Source organism: Aythya marila, assembly GCF_965140915.1.
Source record: "Aythya marila genome assembly, chromosome: 7".
Taxonomy (NCBI): Eukaryota; Metazoa; Chordata; class Aves; order Anseriformes; family Anatidae; genus Aythya; species Aythya marila.
Genome location: NC_139048.1, coordinates 34,906,194 through 34,920,617, shown reverse-complemented (window position 1 = coordinate 34,920,617; position 14,424 = coordinate 34,906,194).

Genomic DNA, 14,424 nt, shown 5'->3' with positions numbered 1-14,424 from the left:
TCTAAAGCTTTGCAGATGGATGCGTAAGCTTTTCAGTGATGAACATTAACTCATTGCACTGGCACAGAAATCTGCTGATGGTGGTCTGGGAAACCAAGTGTTGGCTGTTTCCAAGCCTCTAGGATACTCAGCAACACAGCATATTTTGTAAGAGCTGTGTATCACTACTAATCTCTGAAGATGCTAAAAAATAATTAAAAAAAAATGAGTGTATACAACAAAGAATAGAAAAAAACATTTACTGTAAATCTAGTAAAAATATTATTAAACTCCAGTTGCTTTGAGGTAATCAGAAAAAAAGAAGCAGTAAAACAGCTCTGAAGACATTTTTTCCTGCTTTTGAGTGAAGACAGTGGTGTTCAATGGGGCTTAGTATGGGGCAGTGTACGCCAAGCAGGCATAAAATTGTTCTCAGCACCTGTCATGTGGATAAGCTTTGCCATAATAAGGTGTGGTACAGACAGTAAGACACAGTAAGACAGAAACTTAGAGAACTGGAAAACAGAAAGTCTGCTCAAGAGTTGTGGAGAATGTCTATTCAGACATCCATTTATTGCAAGACAGGTAAAAGATACCAGAAGTGCAGACTGACACTTAGTGGGTTATAATTGATAGTCAATGGAGAATCTCGCAATTAAATAAGAGAAACACTCAGGAAGAAGCCGAGTTTGACAATAGTCATTTTTGTCAAAGCATCATATTTGAAGTAGTGGAAAAGACAGTGTCCTTGGCCCTGGGAAATTCTGTCCTTTCTGCCAAGGGGGAATTGTAATTTTCCTATCCTACAACTGAAATTCTGCAGTTACCTCCACTGACCAAAAGAGCTGATTATCCTGCTACAGTTAGCACTGGTGCGGCCTCACCCTGAATACTGTGTGCAGCTCTGGTCTCTAAAATGTAAAAAGGGTATTAAGGTAGTCAAAAGCGTCCAGAGGAGGGCAACAAATCTGGTAAAAGGGCTGGAAAGCATGTCCTGTGAGGAGAGGACACTTGGGTTGTCTAGCCTGGAGAAACGGAGGCCAAGAGGTGACCTTGTTGCTCTCTGCAACTTCCCAAGGAGGGGAAGTGCAGAAGGAGGTGCTGGTCTCTGCTCCCTGGTCACTGATAGCAGGACGCAGGGGAACAGCACAGAGCTGTGCCAGGGGAGGCTCAGGCTGGACGTTAAGGAAAATTTCTTTACCACCAGCGAGGTGGTTGGTGCCCCACGGCTGTCAGTGTTCAAGAGGCACTTGGACAATGCCCTCATCTGTATGTTTTAACTTTTGGTTAGCCCTGAAGAGGTCAGGGAGCTGGACTCAATGATCTTCGAAGGTCCTTCCAGCTGAACTATTCTATTCTAATAGGGTAGGGAGGATGACTCCACCCTGTAAAGCACCAGGACACCTCTGTGACTGCTCTGCCACTACGCTGCCCTGTTTTCTGGAGGCAGGGGCTCCAGGAGAAGTCCTGGTGATGTGGGAGCCGCTGTGGCTACCTGCAACCTTTTGTAACGGGGCATGCTCAAGTTCCTGGAAAGACATTCTGCAGCCATGCCCCTTGTCCCGTAGCACTGACTTCTCCCTACCCATGGAGGAAGAACAAGCAGTATGTCTCAGGTTTTTTGCAGGGGTCTCAGTCTTGCAGAGAAGAGGTAGGAGAAAGGCAGGTCTATGCTATCTGATACAGTGGGCTTTCTTCAGTTGTCCCATACATAAGAAAGAAACAGTCAGGAGTACAAAATTTTCCTCTGTAATTTTAATTATATACCCAAGTGATAGCTGTGCCTCTGTCAGCTCACTGCAGTTTCTGAGTACGTGGCAAAATAGATGGGACTCTCTGAACACAAAAGATGAGCAAAGTGCAGCTTCAGATACATGTGGACACATGGACTGTAACAACATCTTTGCTCTCACCATTTCTTGCAAAGCAACAGGAACATTAAGTCACATAGGCCAAACAAAAGTGCTACTATAAATGAAGCCAGCACCCAACTTGAGTTTGGAACAAGGTGTTAAACTTCATTCAGCAGATCCTGCTTTTTGCCAGCTTACATCAAATGCAGTTTTAAAGGAATATTTGCTCCTAACAGTCAGGAGTGTACACATACAGGAACATCAGAACAAATATGATGCTCACAAATTACTAACTAGTTTAAAACCCTGCAGTTTCTCCTGATGGAAGCCTAGCATCCTGTAATGGGTTGAACTGCTGTTAGGGGAAAATATCTACTGCTTTATAGCAATTCAAGTTCCAGTGAAGGGTATTTTTCACTCTAGTCTCTTTAACGCTCTCTATACAAAGTGCCACAGCTTGTCTTAAACCTGCTATTTACTGAAGTAAAAAGATTTCCAGGTATGAGGAAAATGTAATATTATCTGTTATAGATCAAAAAATAATAAAGCTTGTGATGATTTTTTTATTTTTCACATATTTAAGTCTATATATTGTCTAGTATTGTTTCACCACTGTCTCATCATCAAGATCAACATTAAATCAAACAATGAATTATTCATGAGGTGTGAATAAATGGAATTAGCCTTTCTAGCGTTCACTCTGTAAATCGCATCTTCTGGATAAATGCCTTTTTCTCTCTCTCTCTTTTTTTTTTTTTTTTTTTAATGTCTGAACACTAGAAATAATGACCTGGCTTGCAGCCTTGCTAGATTAGTTCTTGTTAGGGTGATATTTTTAGATGAACATAGGTCTCATCAACCAAGAGATGTCAGGTCTGCTATCATTCCTGTCAGCTTCCTAACTTCCAACAATTTCCCTCTCCAACCCTAAACTCTACTTTCACCCCTAGTAGCCATGGTACCTGGAGCTCAGATGATTTGTTGAGATTGACTCATTATCTACTGTGTTGTAACAGCAGTTAGAAACTGAATGACATTCAATTAAAATGATATTAGCAGCTCAGGAGTGATTTTGTTTAATTTACTCCTACTCAGATGTAAAAACATTAGTGACTTTTTTAATTGGACCTCATAATGTCTAACTCCTACTCAAATGCAATGAAATTAAAGACTTTGGTGGCTAAATACCGCTTAATTTACTCCTACCCATCTATAATGACATTAAAGATGCTTTAGGGTAGATATTGTTTCCAATCATTTATATTCACAAGAAATCTGAGCTTATAGGTACTATTATTGAGCATATAATAAAATCATGCAAGAAATGTATCTATACGGTAGGGGATAGTTGGTTACAAGTAATATTAAAAAGTAATCATTCATTTTTAATGCAGGGATATTAAAAAGTAATGTTAAACACAAGAACCTGTGAAGTTTTCTGTTCTTCACAGCCTCTTCAAGGACACAATCCTTTCCTTTTTATATTTTGTGTGTGGTTTTACATGAAACATTTTTATTAAATTGCACATAGTTTTAAAATCTTTCTTATGTGGCATTTATATGATAAATCCAATGCTGACTTGTGTCATTACATGGATAGACAGCAAAGCATACATTTCAGTAATGGGGTTCATTTTGCTCCGTAACTGTTTGTAATACAGCTTAATGCGCTCTTCTAAAGTTCAAACATTTTAGAGGACTACGTGGTTCTCTATTGCATTTACACTACATTGCCTCCTTTTTAAAGATGACTTCTTCTCTACCGAGTTGATGCTGTTTGCTTCTAAAATACAAGTACCTGCTCCATGCTTTGAAACAATCACCTAGCTGGACCATCAAATCTTTCATGCCTCTCTTACACAAAAATCCCATTGATTTGGCCTTTAGCATATTCTTTTCTTCCCCTTTCCATGTTTGAAAAGCAAAATCATTATTAAAAATGTCTTCCCTTGCTTAGCTAAACTTCTTATTCTTAAAATAAAAAGTATTTCTAAAATTTCACCTTTTCTTGTATTACGAAGACAAGTGATGTAGATGACAGATTTGCCATTGAAATGGCAGAACAAGATTTCTTCTTTAATCATCTGCTCTCAACTGGCATGTGGCTACTGAAATGTTCAAACAGAAACGCCTTTCCAGGTAAGTAGTATGAACCATTGCCAAGGGAGAGAGGAGATTCTTCTCCTCTTCCTTCCTGTGTGTGACTCCCAGCCAGCACCCTTGTCCTGCTGACTGTCTTTTGCCCTGTTTTTCAAGTGACAGTGCCTACCAATTTCTTCCCATTCAATTTGGAACAGTCCCTTGAGCTCCTGAACAGAAAAGTCTGTCAGAAACTAGGACCCTTGGTTCATTTACTGATTCTGAAACACTAGTCAATGTGTTATTTCTGGATTCCTAGTGTTGCAAGCTGAAGCAATTTATTAGAGTTTAAAATAATTACTTCTTAATTTTAAGATTTCATTGTATAAACAAAGAAACAAAACTACTTTAATTCTAGAAAACATCCGTATGCAATTTCCTAATCCATTCCACTTAAATCTGGAACTTGGACATGGAAAAGGATTTGGAATAAATTTCTCCCTCAGCATGGGCTTGCAAGGGGCAAAACAGCATGGGCTTGGAATACCAAAGAGCTTCAACACTGTTTTGGAGTACTCATAGCAACACTAATAACTACATAAGCACCTGAAGTTAAGCACCAGCTAATTCAGACCATTCATACACCTTCTGCTCTTACCTTCAGCAGGTCATCTGCCAGGTGACACAATAAGAGGGACCGCATTAAAACACTGAATTAGTACTTTGACCTGGCAAGGGTGTGCGCATCTAGGGCCAGACAGGTTTTGACACTCTCCAGGGGTCACTGGTAGTTGGGCTGAGTGTGCTACAACGTCCCGTATTCAGCCACATACCTGCGAGCATCTGCATGTTTATTTCTGGGTCACAGCTACTCCTATTTTTGCCTTGCTGACAGGATTATCCAAAACCTGTACCGGTTGGCAGAGTGGTGCTGTGGAGAGAAAAGGGGCACCCTAGTTACAACAGAAGAGTAACAAGGACATTACCATATATTTGGATATGGCTCAGCTGTCGACAGATAACCAAATTTCTAAAATGAACCTACTACTGATATTTAGCATGTTTACTGTAGATATGATCAACGTAGCTGTCTCTATCTAAAGTGGTCAGCAGGGACCACTGTGCATTTTAATTTCTGTTGATACTACATCTTTTTCTCACTACTTTTTTTCTGACATTTCCCTCCCTAAAGCAGTCTCTGAATAACTTATTGCCAATTGGTACAATACAAGAGGAATCACAGTTACAATATGGTGAGTAACCTAAACATCGATGAACAATTTCTGCAACACCACTAAAACATTTTAGAGAAGAAGGAAGACATTAAAAGCAGCGATTGCTGTTCCACAGTCACAGAAATCTGAAACAGATACAAAGAAATATACAAGGGCTTCTAATTGTCTTCCACATCTCGGAAATTAAAAGAATCATTAACAGAATACAGTTTTAAATATCTTGCACATACAGTGAAAATAACCCAGTATCATCAACTCATATGTGAAATGACAGAGCTGAGTACGTATTTGACTGCACTGGAAGACTCACAATGCAGCACAGTAAAGCACAAGACTCAGATTTGATTGTAGGTTTTGTGTACTCCCTCTGAAGCCAGAAGCATTTTTAAGGCTAAAGATACTGTGACAAAGATGAAGCCCTTTAACAGACTGTGACTTCAATGCCTACACTGTGCAGAGATGCTTTATATTAACAAGGCCTTTTGTAATAATAAAGAACCAGAGAGAACGTACACCTTCAGTAGAAAAAGAGCGAGAAATCTCCACAATCGCCCTTTTCTAAGATGGGTGTTTAAGAGCCACATTTAAACCAACAGCTAACCTTGTTTTAGTTCCCTTGCTTGAGCAACGCAGGCTACAAGCAGACCTCTTCCCATCGAGTGCAGTCCTCCACAGCCAAAGGAAAGGGCAGTCCCAGTGGGGCCACGGAACACCAGCTCCTTGTCACCACACTGCTGACCAGGCAACCCAGTTTAATCTTCATGGTGAAGATGAAACAGGCTTCACAGCCCCTTTACAAGGCACCCTGCTTTTCAGTATTGGTTCATGACTCATTACATAGAACATCCAAACAGCCTATATCCTCTCCTATCTAACCTCACTGTATAAAGCCATTATTTAATACATGCAGTAGCAAACCTCATGCTGATATATTTTCTAGCTTTCTGCATAAATAAAAAAAAAAAAAAGGAAAAAAGGAAAAAAAAGGAAAAATAAAGTTTTCTTATTTTTCTGTATCTCAACCAAATAAAATGTTTCTGTTGCAATTAGTTCAGAATTGTTTCAGGAAAGAGGAAGATACTCTGTAATTTCCATGGTGGAAATTTTAATAAACAGCACCCTCAAGAGGATTAGAACTCACTTCCCTCACTGTTTGGAAAAAAAAAAAAAATCAGTTGCTATGCTACCACTTTTAAATACAGCCAGAATCATTTCTAAGGGTTATTTAAGGTGTTTAACTGCAGAACAAATACTGTGCGGGAATCCATGTATGCACAAATACTCCCAGTCATAAGTGTTGCTGCGGTGGCCCTGAGGCACCTGTGTGGTTTCCTGTGAAACTGAGGCTCGCTGAGATCAAACAGGCAATCAGTCCCCATTATGAGATGATCCTTTAAGGAGGTGACTTTGGAAGGGGATCAGGGAATAGGCTTCTTTGAGGCTCTCTGCTGCTCTCCATGTTTGGGAAAGCCTTTCTGAGAAAGGCTAATTTAATAAAGACATCTCTGATGTTTTGCTGCGAGGGTAATGAGTCCCGTGGCCATCCTGGCTTTCTGGCTGAAGGCTTGAGAGCATGCCTGGACTGGTTTCTTACACTGCACGGGGAGGAGATCTGGACACACACTGTGGGTATTTAGGAAAGAAGCACAGCAGCTATACCCCAAGCTGGGTAACAGAAGGGCTGACTGGCACTAGAGGCATGCTGAAGGTGCCCATGTTCCCCTGGATGGACAGGACACCATTAGCTGGAGGCAGCTGCCAGGAAAACTGTAGCCTCCATCCCTGCAAATCTCAGCCTGAGCCAAGTCATCTTTGGAGTCCTGGAGGACAGTGACTTGTGTGATGGTAATGAAGAGATCTCTAAATCATGTCTCAGAACAGAAATTAGATAGGCTGGGGAAAAAAAAAAAAAAACAAAACACATGATTTGTAGAGTATCAGAAAAGTCACAGTGGTGCTTGATTCTACCATTTGGATGCTTCTCTCCCATGTGCTGGCAATGCTCAGAGAAAATCAGACCTTCAGTTTAAGAAGAAGCTTGCAAAAATAAATTAAACTTTGAGAATGAAAAGTCAATTAAATAATTTGGAATAATTATTTTACATTTAATTTAGTGAACTTATTTTCAAAGATAGTATGTTGGCTTCTCACTGATGCAAAAATTGCACTCAAAATCTGTTCTATGTGCAAAATGCTGCTACTTGGATTTTTTTTTTTTTTTTTTAATTATGAGCATTTTCACTATGCTGATCAATTTTTATGGAATAAAAAGATAACCTTACCATTTAAGACATTACTGATCCAAGGAGGCCTAAGCCAGGACAGCCTTCTGGAGAGCAGCCAGATTCTTGCCTAATGTTATTTCAGAAGAGCGTGAATTCCTGCGGATGGGACTCCTAGATACAGATGTGAATGGGACTGTCAGAGCCCATTTAATGCACCAAGGAAGCTGCTTTGTCAACTCAGACCTGACAATTCAGAACTGTTTTCACAGTTACACTTTGATACGAAGAACTATTTTTAAGCTACTTTAAAAAGTATTACGTTTTTTTTAAAAAGCCTTTATAAAAGCCAGAAATGAGCTGATACCTGTATGATGAAGAAAATTTAGGCAAAAATAACTCATATCTGATAATTATTCCCTGGAACAACACTAAACAGTTGCTTATCTGCAATCACGCTACTTGGCTGTAGCATTAACTTAGATATCACAACTTTCAAGCTTCACATTAATGTAAGCTCCACAAATTATCTGCTGTTTACTCATGAATGGCTCTGGTCCCATTATTCTGAGGTAATTCATTTCCTCCCCTTCTCCCAAGCGTTACCACTCTTTCTAAGCATGTCTGGCAAATTTTCTGGCATGAAAGCCTTACTAAAATATACTGATTGCTTACTTTACTTGCCATGTACAGTAATTTTGGTTAATTATTTAAAAATCCATATATATATATTCTATATATAGCCTCCACATGAATAAGAGAGGCTAATATGTAGTAATTACCCCTGTCTTCTAATTGCTTTACTCATTTTATTTGAGATAAAAATGAGCAGGAATTTTTTGCATAACTGTTAATTAAGTTTTTCTTTTTTTTTTTTTTTTTTTTTTTTAACCTTCCAGAGTAGCATAATATAGTGGGGTGGAAATACAGCTTAACCTACATTTCAGACTCAGCCATATTCCTTTTCATGCTGTAGGTAACAAAAGGTGCTCATGAATCAGCTGAAAATCTCAATTCATAGTTGGATGACACTTTTCTTCAACTAACAATCCTCAACTACAAATGCCAAACAGGAAGAGCACATCTGTGAAAAACAAGCCTCTTAAACTGAACGAATGAATAACAATGATGTGTGGGTTGTGCTTTCTATGCAGCAAACTCTGGGAAGACCTTTCTGTGAACAGCTATCTGGTAACAATTGAAGACGCTTTGGTGTTCCTACTCGCCTCCCACAGCCCTTTGTATCAGCAGCTCAGCAGAGAGAGTCTGACAGCAAGATTCCTTTGTCATTTGAAATTTCAGGTACTGTAACTCAGCTCAGTGTTGCACAAAGGGACCCTCTTCTGAGTAGCTGTGTGTTTGTACAGAGAGAAATTTCTCAATGGCCAGCTCCGAGAGTGCTGCACGAATTCTTATCTATGAGTTGTCCCAACTAAATCGCCTTCTGCTAAGTAGCATTTCATCACCTTGCTCTCCCTGACTTGCACAAAGCAGTGCCCTCATTTCCAAATGCACAAACTGAAGCCTGACAACACCTGCCTGAAGCCCTACCTGTGCTGTGCGCAAGAACCTATGCTGCATACAGCTTCTCTCCCACTTTGCGAGGGTAAAGAGAAAAGCCACCTGTGCATAAAGCACCCTTAGGTTCTCCAACAAAAACACAAAACTCTCTAAAAATGGAAGAGAGTTGAACAGAATAAAATTCATCTTCATATCCAAAGCTGAGTGTAAGTGGCATTTCCCCATCATTCTCAAAGGCCCACCAGAGAGACATCACATCTGAATATAAAAATTAAGAAGTATGAACATGAGCAAATCATTCTTGACGTGCAAGCAGCAGTCTGCCATAAGCAACCCCTCCTCTTATTGTGTTTGCATTTATAGTATTAAAGAATAACTACAATAATTCACAACAGTTCATTCACCATATCGGAGAAGAGGGACAAGAACACTGGATAATTCATATTGCTCGTCTCCCTCAAGCCCTGCACCAATATTGACATACTCCAGCAACCTAAGAACAAGGAACTGTCAACTTCAACCTTCAGAGTTCATCCCTGAAAGCAAGCCCTTTTGACTGCTACAGGGCAGACCTCCCTCACCTACCCAGAAGAGCAAATAGAAGCATCTGACATAAAAATAAATAAATAGATAGATAGATAAATAAATAAATGAAAAAGCCACACATTTCAAGTGAATGTAACATTTTTAATTTTGCAGAAAGTTCCCTTCCATCTCACCAGAAAGCCAGGTCTCAAAAATACCTCAATAATATGAGAAACAGGCTCAGATCTGCTCACTTTCCTTCTTGCCAAAACAGGCTACAATTTTCCAAGTACATTAGAACATTTTTTTCCCAACCATTTAAAATCCCAGTCACTGGATTCAGAGCCTGACAGCCGTTAATTTATTTGGACTCCTTCTCCCTCATCGACATGCTAGAGCTCCAGGCTGCAGCATAATCCCAGTGTTTTTCACTCCTCAAAAGAACAGATGCTACTAGGAGGAAATAACTTCAAGTGCATTCCCAAAGACAACCACTTCTCATCCCTTCCATCAGAAAATGACCAAAACACCTGTAGTTTCTTAGGAGTTCCCACCCATGACTTCCATGCCTGGTCTTGACACCCGTTGTCCAACTACAATTGAAGATGAAACACTGTTTAGAGACACCAAATCCCTGAAGGGTTTTCTTCTAGCCCAAACATGTGACTATAAAGGAAACAAGCATGCATTACAGAAAAGAATGGAACTATGTTACATGCAATTTGATTTCACAGGGACGGACTGTGTTGCCTAAAAGTTAAAACACAGGTCTCTGATGTACAACCCACGGCTCTTCTCCTGCTAGTTGTATAAGGGCCACTTGTATGCAGTGCTCACCTGCAAAAACATGAACAAAAAACTGCTTAAGAGATGTTTCAACGCTCATTGCCTCAGCATTTGCAAGCCATTTCAGGTCCTAGGCTACAAAGCACTCACAAAAGCTGGAAGTAATATTAGCTTAGATCATATTTTCTGCATTTTTCTCCTCTCGTTCTTAATTTTGAAGGACAACTGCAATTGCAGTTCATCCGTTTAGGCTTATCCTAAAGTCATTATTTGTTATGATGCTGTTCCTGCCTTCAGCTACAAAGAAAATGACTATCCCTACCCCCTCACAGGCAGGATTAACAGCCACAGAAAATGAGTTATGGTTAGTCTAACTGACAGGAGCTCAGAAGCAAATTCATTTTCAGAAGTCCACCTAGAGCCCAGGAAAGAATTCTGCACACTGTGTCTTCTTAACGCTTCCTCACAGTTACATAAAGGAAGTCCACAATGTTTTTCTTCATCATAAGTCTGCACACCCAAGATGTATGCTGAGACCTATGGGTGCTGAAGGTAGCATGTGATGTACATGATGTGGAGTAAGTGGCACGACACCTAAACAGAGCTTCTGCACTTGCACTTAGTATTTTCTAATGTAAAGAATGTATTGAAAATATTGTCAGCATGGTTGTTTATTTTATTTAAAGGTGAAATGGTAAGTATTTTACTTATATGTGAATTGCAAAAAAGGAGGCTACAGAATGGAAGATTGGTTAGAGCGTGCAGATTGTTTACAAATACAGTCATACCAAATAGGTAGTAACTGGCTTCATTATTTTTAATTCAACCCATAATTTCACCATCTTAACAGCACAGGTGCCAGGTGGAGCTGCACGGGCTTACGTCAGCTGAATGTGGTTTAGAAGATTCACAGATCCTGGCTTGACTGTTCTTAATGCCCTCTATCAGTAGGTTGACAAGTATGCTCGTCCTCCTTGCTCAAAACGAAGCTTTTACCCAAGTAGCCTATGGCTGCTACCAGCTTTTAACAGCTAGACACCACCAAAGAAGCAGAGTCCCTGAATGAGCTGAAGAAAGACGCTTTGGGATAAAGGTATTGACTGGATGCTGATACATTGCTCCGTGCTTATACAGACGAACACCACACAACGACAGCCAAGCAGCCTTCCAAAGCGGTAATACTTCAGTTTAGAGACCAGTTTACTGCTACCAACCAAATAGTTTAACATCACAGACAGCTTAAAAGAGTATGATAAACACATGGAATCTGTGTTCTGAAAAATAATTTGAAGAGATCCGGTTTTTGAAGTTATTGTAGTGTAAAAATGTACATATCTACCTGCAACTGCAGCAAAAAAAAAAAAAAAAATCACAGGATTCTGCATGATTCATAGTAATCAAGAAATGAAAACTTGATAAATTAAATTCTCACCCAAAAAGAGTGGGAAAAAAAAGGTACGAGGCAAATAACAGGCTTAAGAACAGCTGCAGCTTATCAACACGGGATTCCAGAACACATGGTAAGCATACTTCATGCCATACGACGAGTGACATGTACCACAAGTCAGTGGGAACATTCTGCATGTTAAACACACATGGCTGAAGATCCACATGTGCACTCCTGCTGCTACGAACAGCTCCACAGACATTCCAGATCGCAAAAAAGGAATTTGCTACACAGATCCAGGACAAGGGCCTTAGCTTCTTTTTGGCACAAAGGCCAGGAAAACAGGGACACATCTCTCAGAGTTTACCTGAAGAAGATGTTCTTAACGTGCTTCATGAGTGGAAGCCTTAGGATTTAAAGACTTAAAAAAAGTCTTCTGGAAAGTCTTCATATGTTTAACAAAATATGTACAATCATGAATTCAAGTCTTACTGTCTTCAACACCTTCTCTACCAAACAGGCGTAGATGCTCTGCTAGATCAGGTCGTATGTTACCTTTGCATATTAAAAAAGTAGATGGAAATATTGCCTTACATTCATTTTAATACAAATGTGTAATTTGAGGTTTATAGAGCCATGCATAAAGCATTTGTTATTGCACCTATAACAAAACTGATCCATTAACACTGACAATATTTTTAGTTCATATTTTGTTACAAAAGCATTAAGACACGTTATGAATCATTCTGGCATTATGAGAGTTAATAGAATACTACATATTTTTCAGGATTATTAATATTTAGTGTCGTTCAGTAAATTAAAAAATCAAGTTTAACTAAGGTTAAAAATATCTGATGATACAGTACGTAGATGATTGTAAATGTATATTAATGAAGCTTTACACAATTGACTGGATATCTTTTCGTTAATCACTCACAAAACCATGCCAAACATATATCAAAGACTTCAGCTCTTTTTTCATCCAATCTTCCGACATTTCATTATTATGGTTACCTGATTAATGGATGCAATAATATATGTGGCATGATATGATATGTTCACATTAAATTTTAATCAAATATTACTAAATTCAGAAAACATTAAGTAAATCATGACTGATGAGGCAATATTGCTGTACTGTCATATTGATGGTTACAGAAACTCACTATGAAGAGTTACAGATTAAGGAGGAGAAGTAAATCTTATGAGGAAATAGAAGTATTTCAAGTTTAACTAGTTGGTTCTTTTAAAATTGCCTTCCAGCCAAAGCTTGAATATTAGATCCATCAAAAGTATTCCACTGTCTGTAACTGATATGAATGTTTTGTTTCCTTCTACTGCAAGTTGTCTTGTTCTTTCAAAAGCATGGATTAACATAGACTCTGCAGAAGGGCCTTTCCCAAAAGATGATGGCCTATTTAGTGAAAAATAACATTATTCTTCACTGCAGTTGGGAAAAAAAAAGAGGCCAAATTATGTAAAAACTTGCTATGATCTGAGATGCAGGGTGTCTGGCATCTGGAATACACTTGGTCTGTTCATTTTTACGCAAATGATGCTTTTACTGCTTTGTAGGACGTGGACAGGGAGATAGATGGGGGTTAGTGCTCATAGACTAGATCTGCAAATGTAAGACGGTTTCATCCTGGGAAACCAGAGAGTATGTCTCCACTGCTACAGACAGCAGCTTTCTTTTCACCTTTAAGCCAGTAAAGAATCTGTTTATTAAACTTTCAGTGTTATAATCCATGATTATGTTTGTACAGATTTAATCACACAGTACATACTAAATAGCTCTCTTCTTTCACTTGTTTGTACCTTAAAAAGTAAAAATGAAAACATGCTTGTCATATGACCATTTTTGGATAGATTCTGATGCCAAGATGTCAGACACCACTGGACCCTATTTTGTGTACATAAGCCCTGTATAACTGTTCAACAGATTGTATTACAAAATGTAGTGTATTGCACAGTACTTGCTAGCAGAGCTTTCCAAAGTCTGTTTGCCTCTTCATGTCCTGGTTTCACTTTCATAATTCTTTTTGTCTTGAAAGATTATAAAGGGTGTAGGACTATCATGTATTATATGTACATGCATGCCAGCAAGGGAAGTCTCAGTACAAGTACTCTGCAAATAAATACTAGGCAATTCTGCAGCTACACTCCGAGTATTAAGAGCAATAAATATGTAACGTGTTTAGCTGGAATGTTTTTTTGGACCACTTGGCTTTTGCTAAAAGTCATTCCATATAATGTATTTGAAGGGAAAGCACACAGATGATAAATGGAGAGAAAGAAGGAAATTATAATGCTAAAATGGATGCAGTGAAAGTAGAATCGACCAGGAAGGAGCTCTGATAGATGCATCTTGGTAGCTCTACTGAGCTACTGGTTTCATACTGGTTAAAGTTATGGTGCAAGGACTTCAGATAAATACCTTCTTGTTGTAAGAACTGGCTTCAGAATTTTTTAAGTGTGACTAGCTCATAGAAAATAATGTGAACAGTTATGAGAATAATTAAAGGAAAGCACTAAGTTATCTTCCTTCATAGCCAGATAAGTTTTGTACAGTTACAAGATTAAAAAGCACAAAATTCCTGTGTGTGTAAGACCTAATAAAAATGGAAGAATATATCCAAACCCACAGCTCTTACCGCAGGCAAACTCCCACTGGTGTTGGCACCTCATACGATGCAGAGAAGAGTGCAGACACTTCAAACAAAATTGCCTGGAAAGGTTTGATTCACTCTCACTTGATTAATTGAATGAGTATATTATAAGTCAGTCTTGCAGCTCTTGCTTTTCTCAGGAGTGGAAACATACCAGAAAAAAAGAGG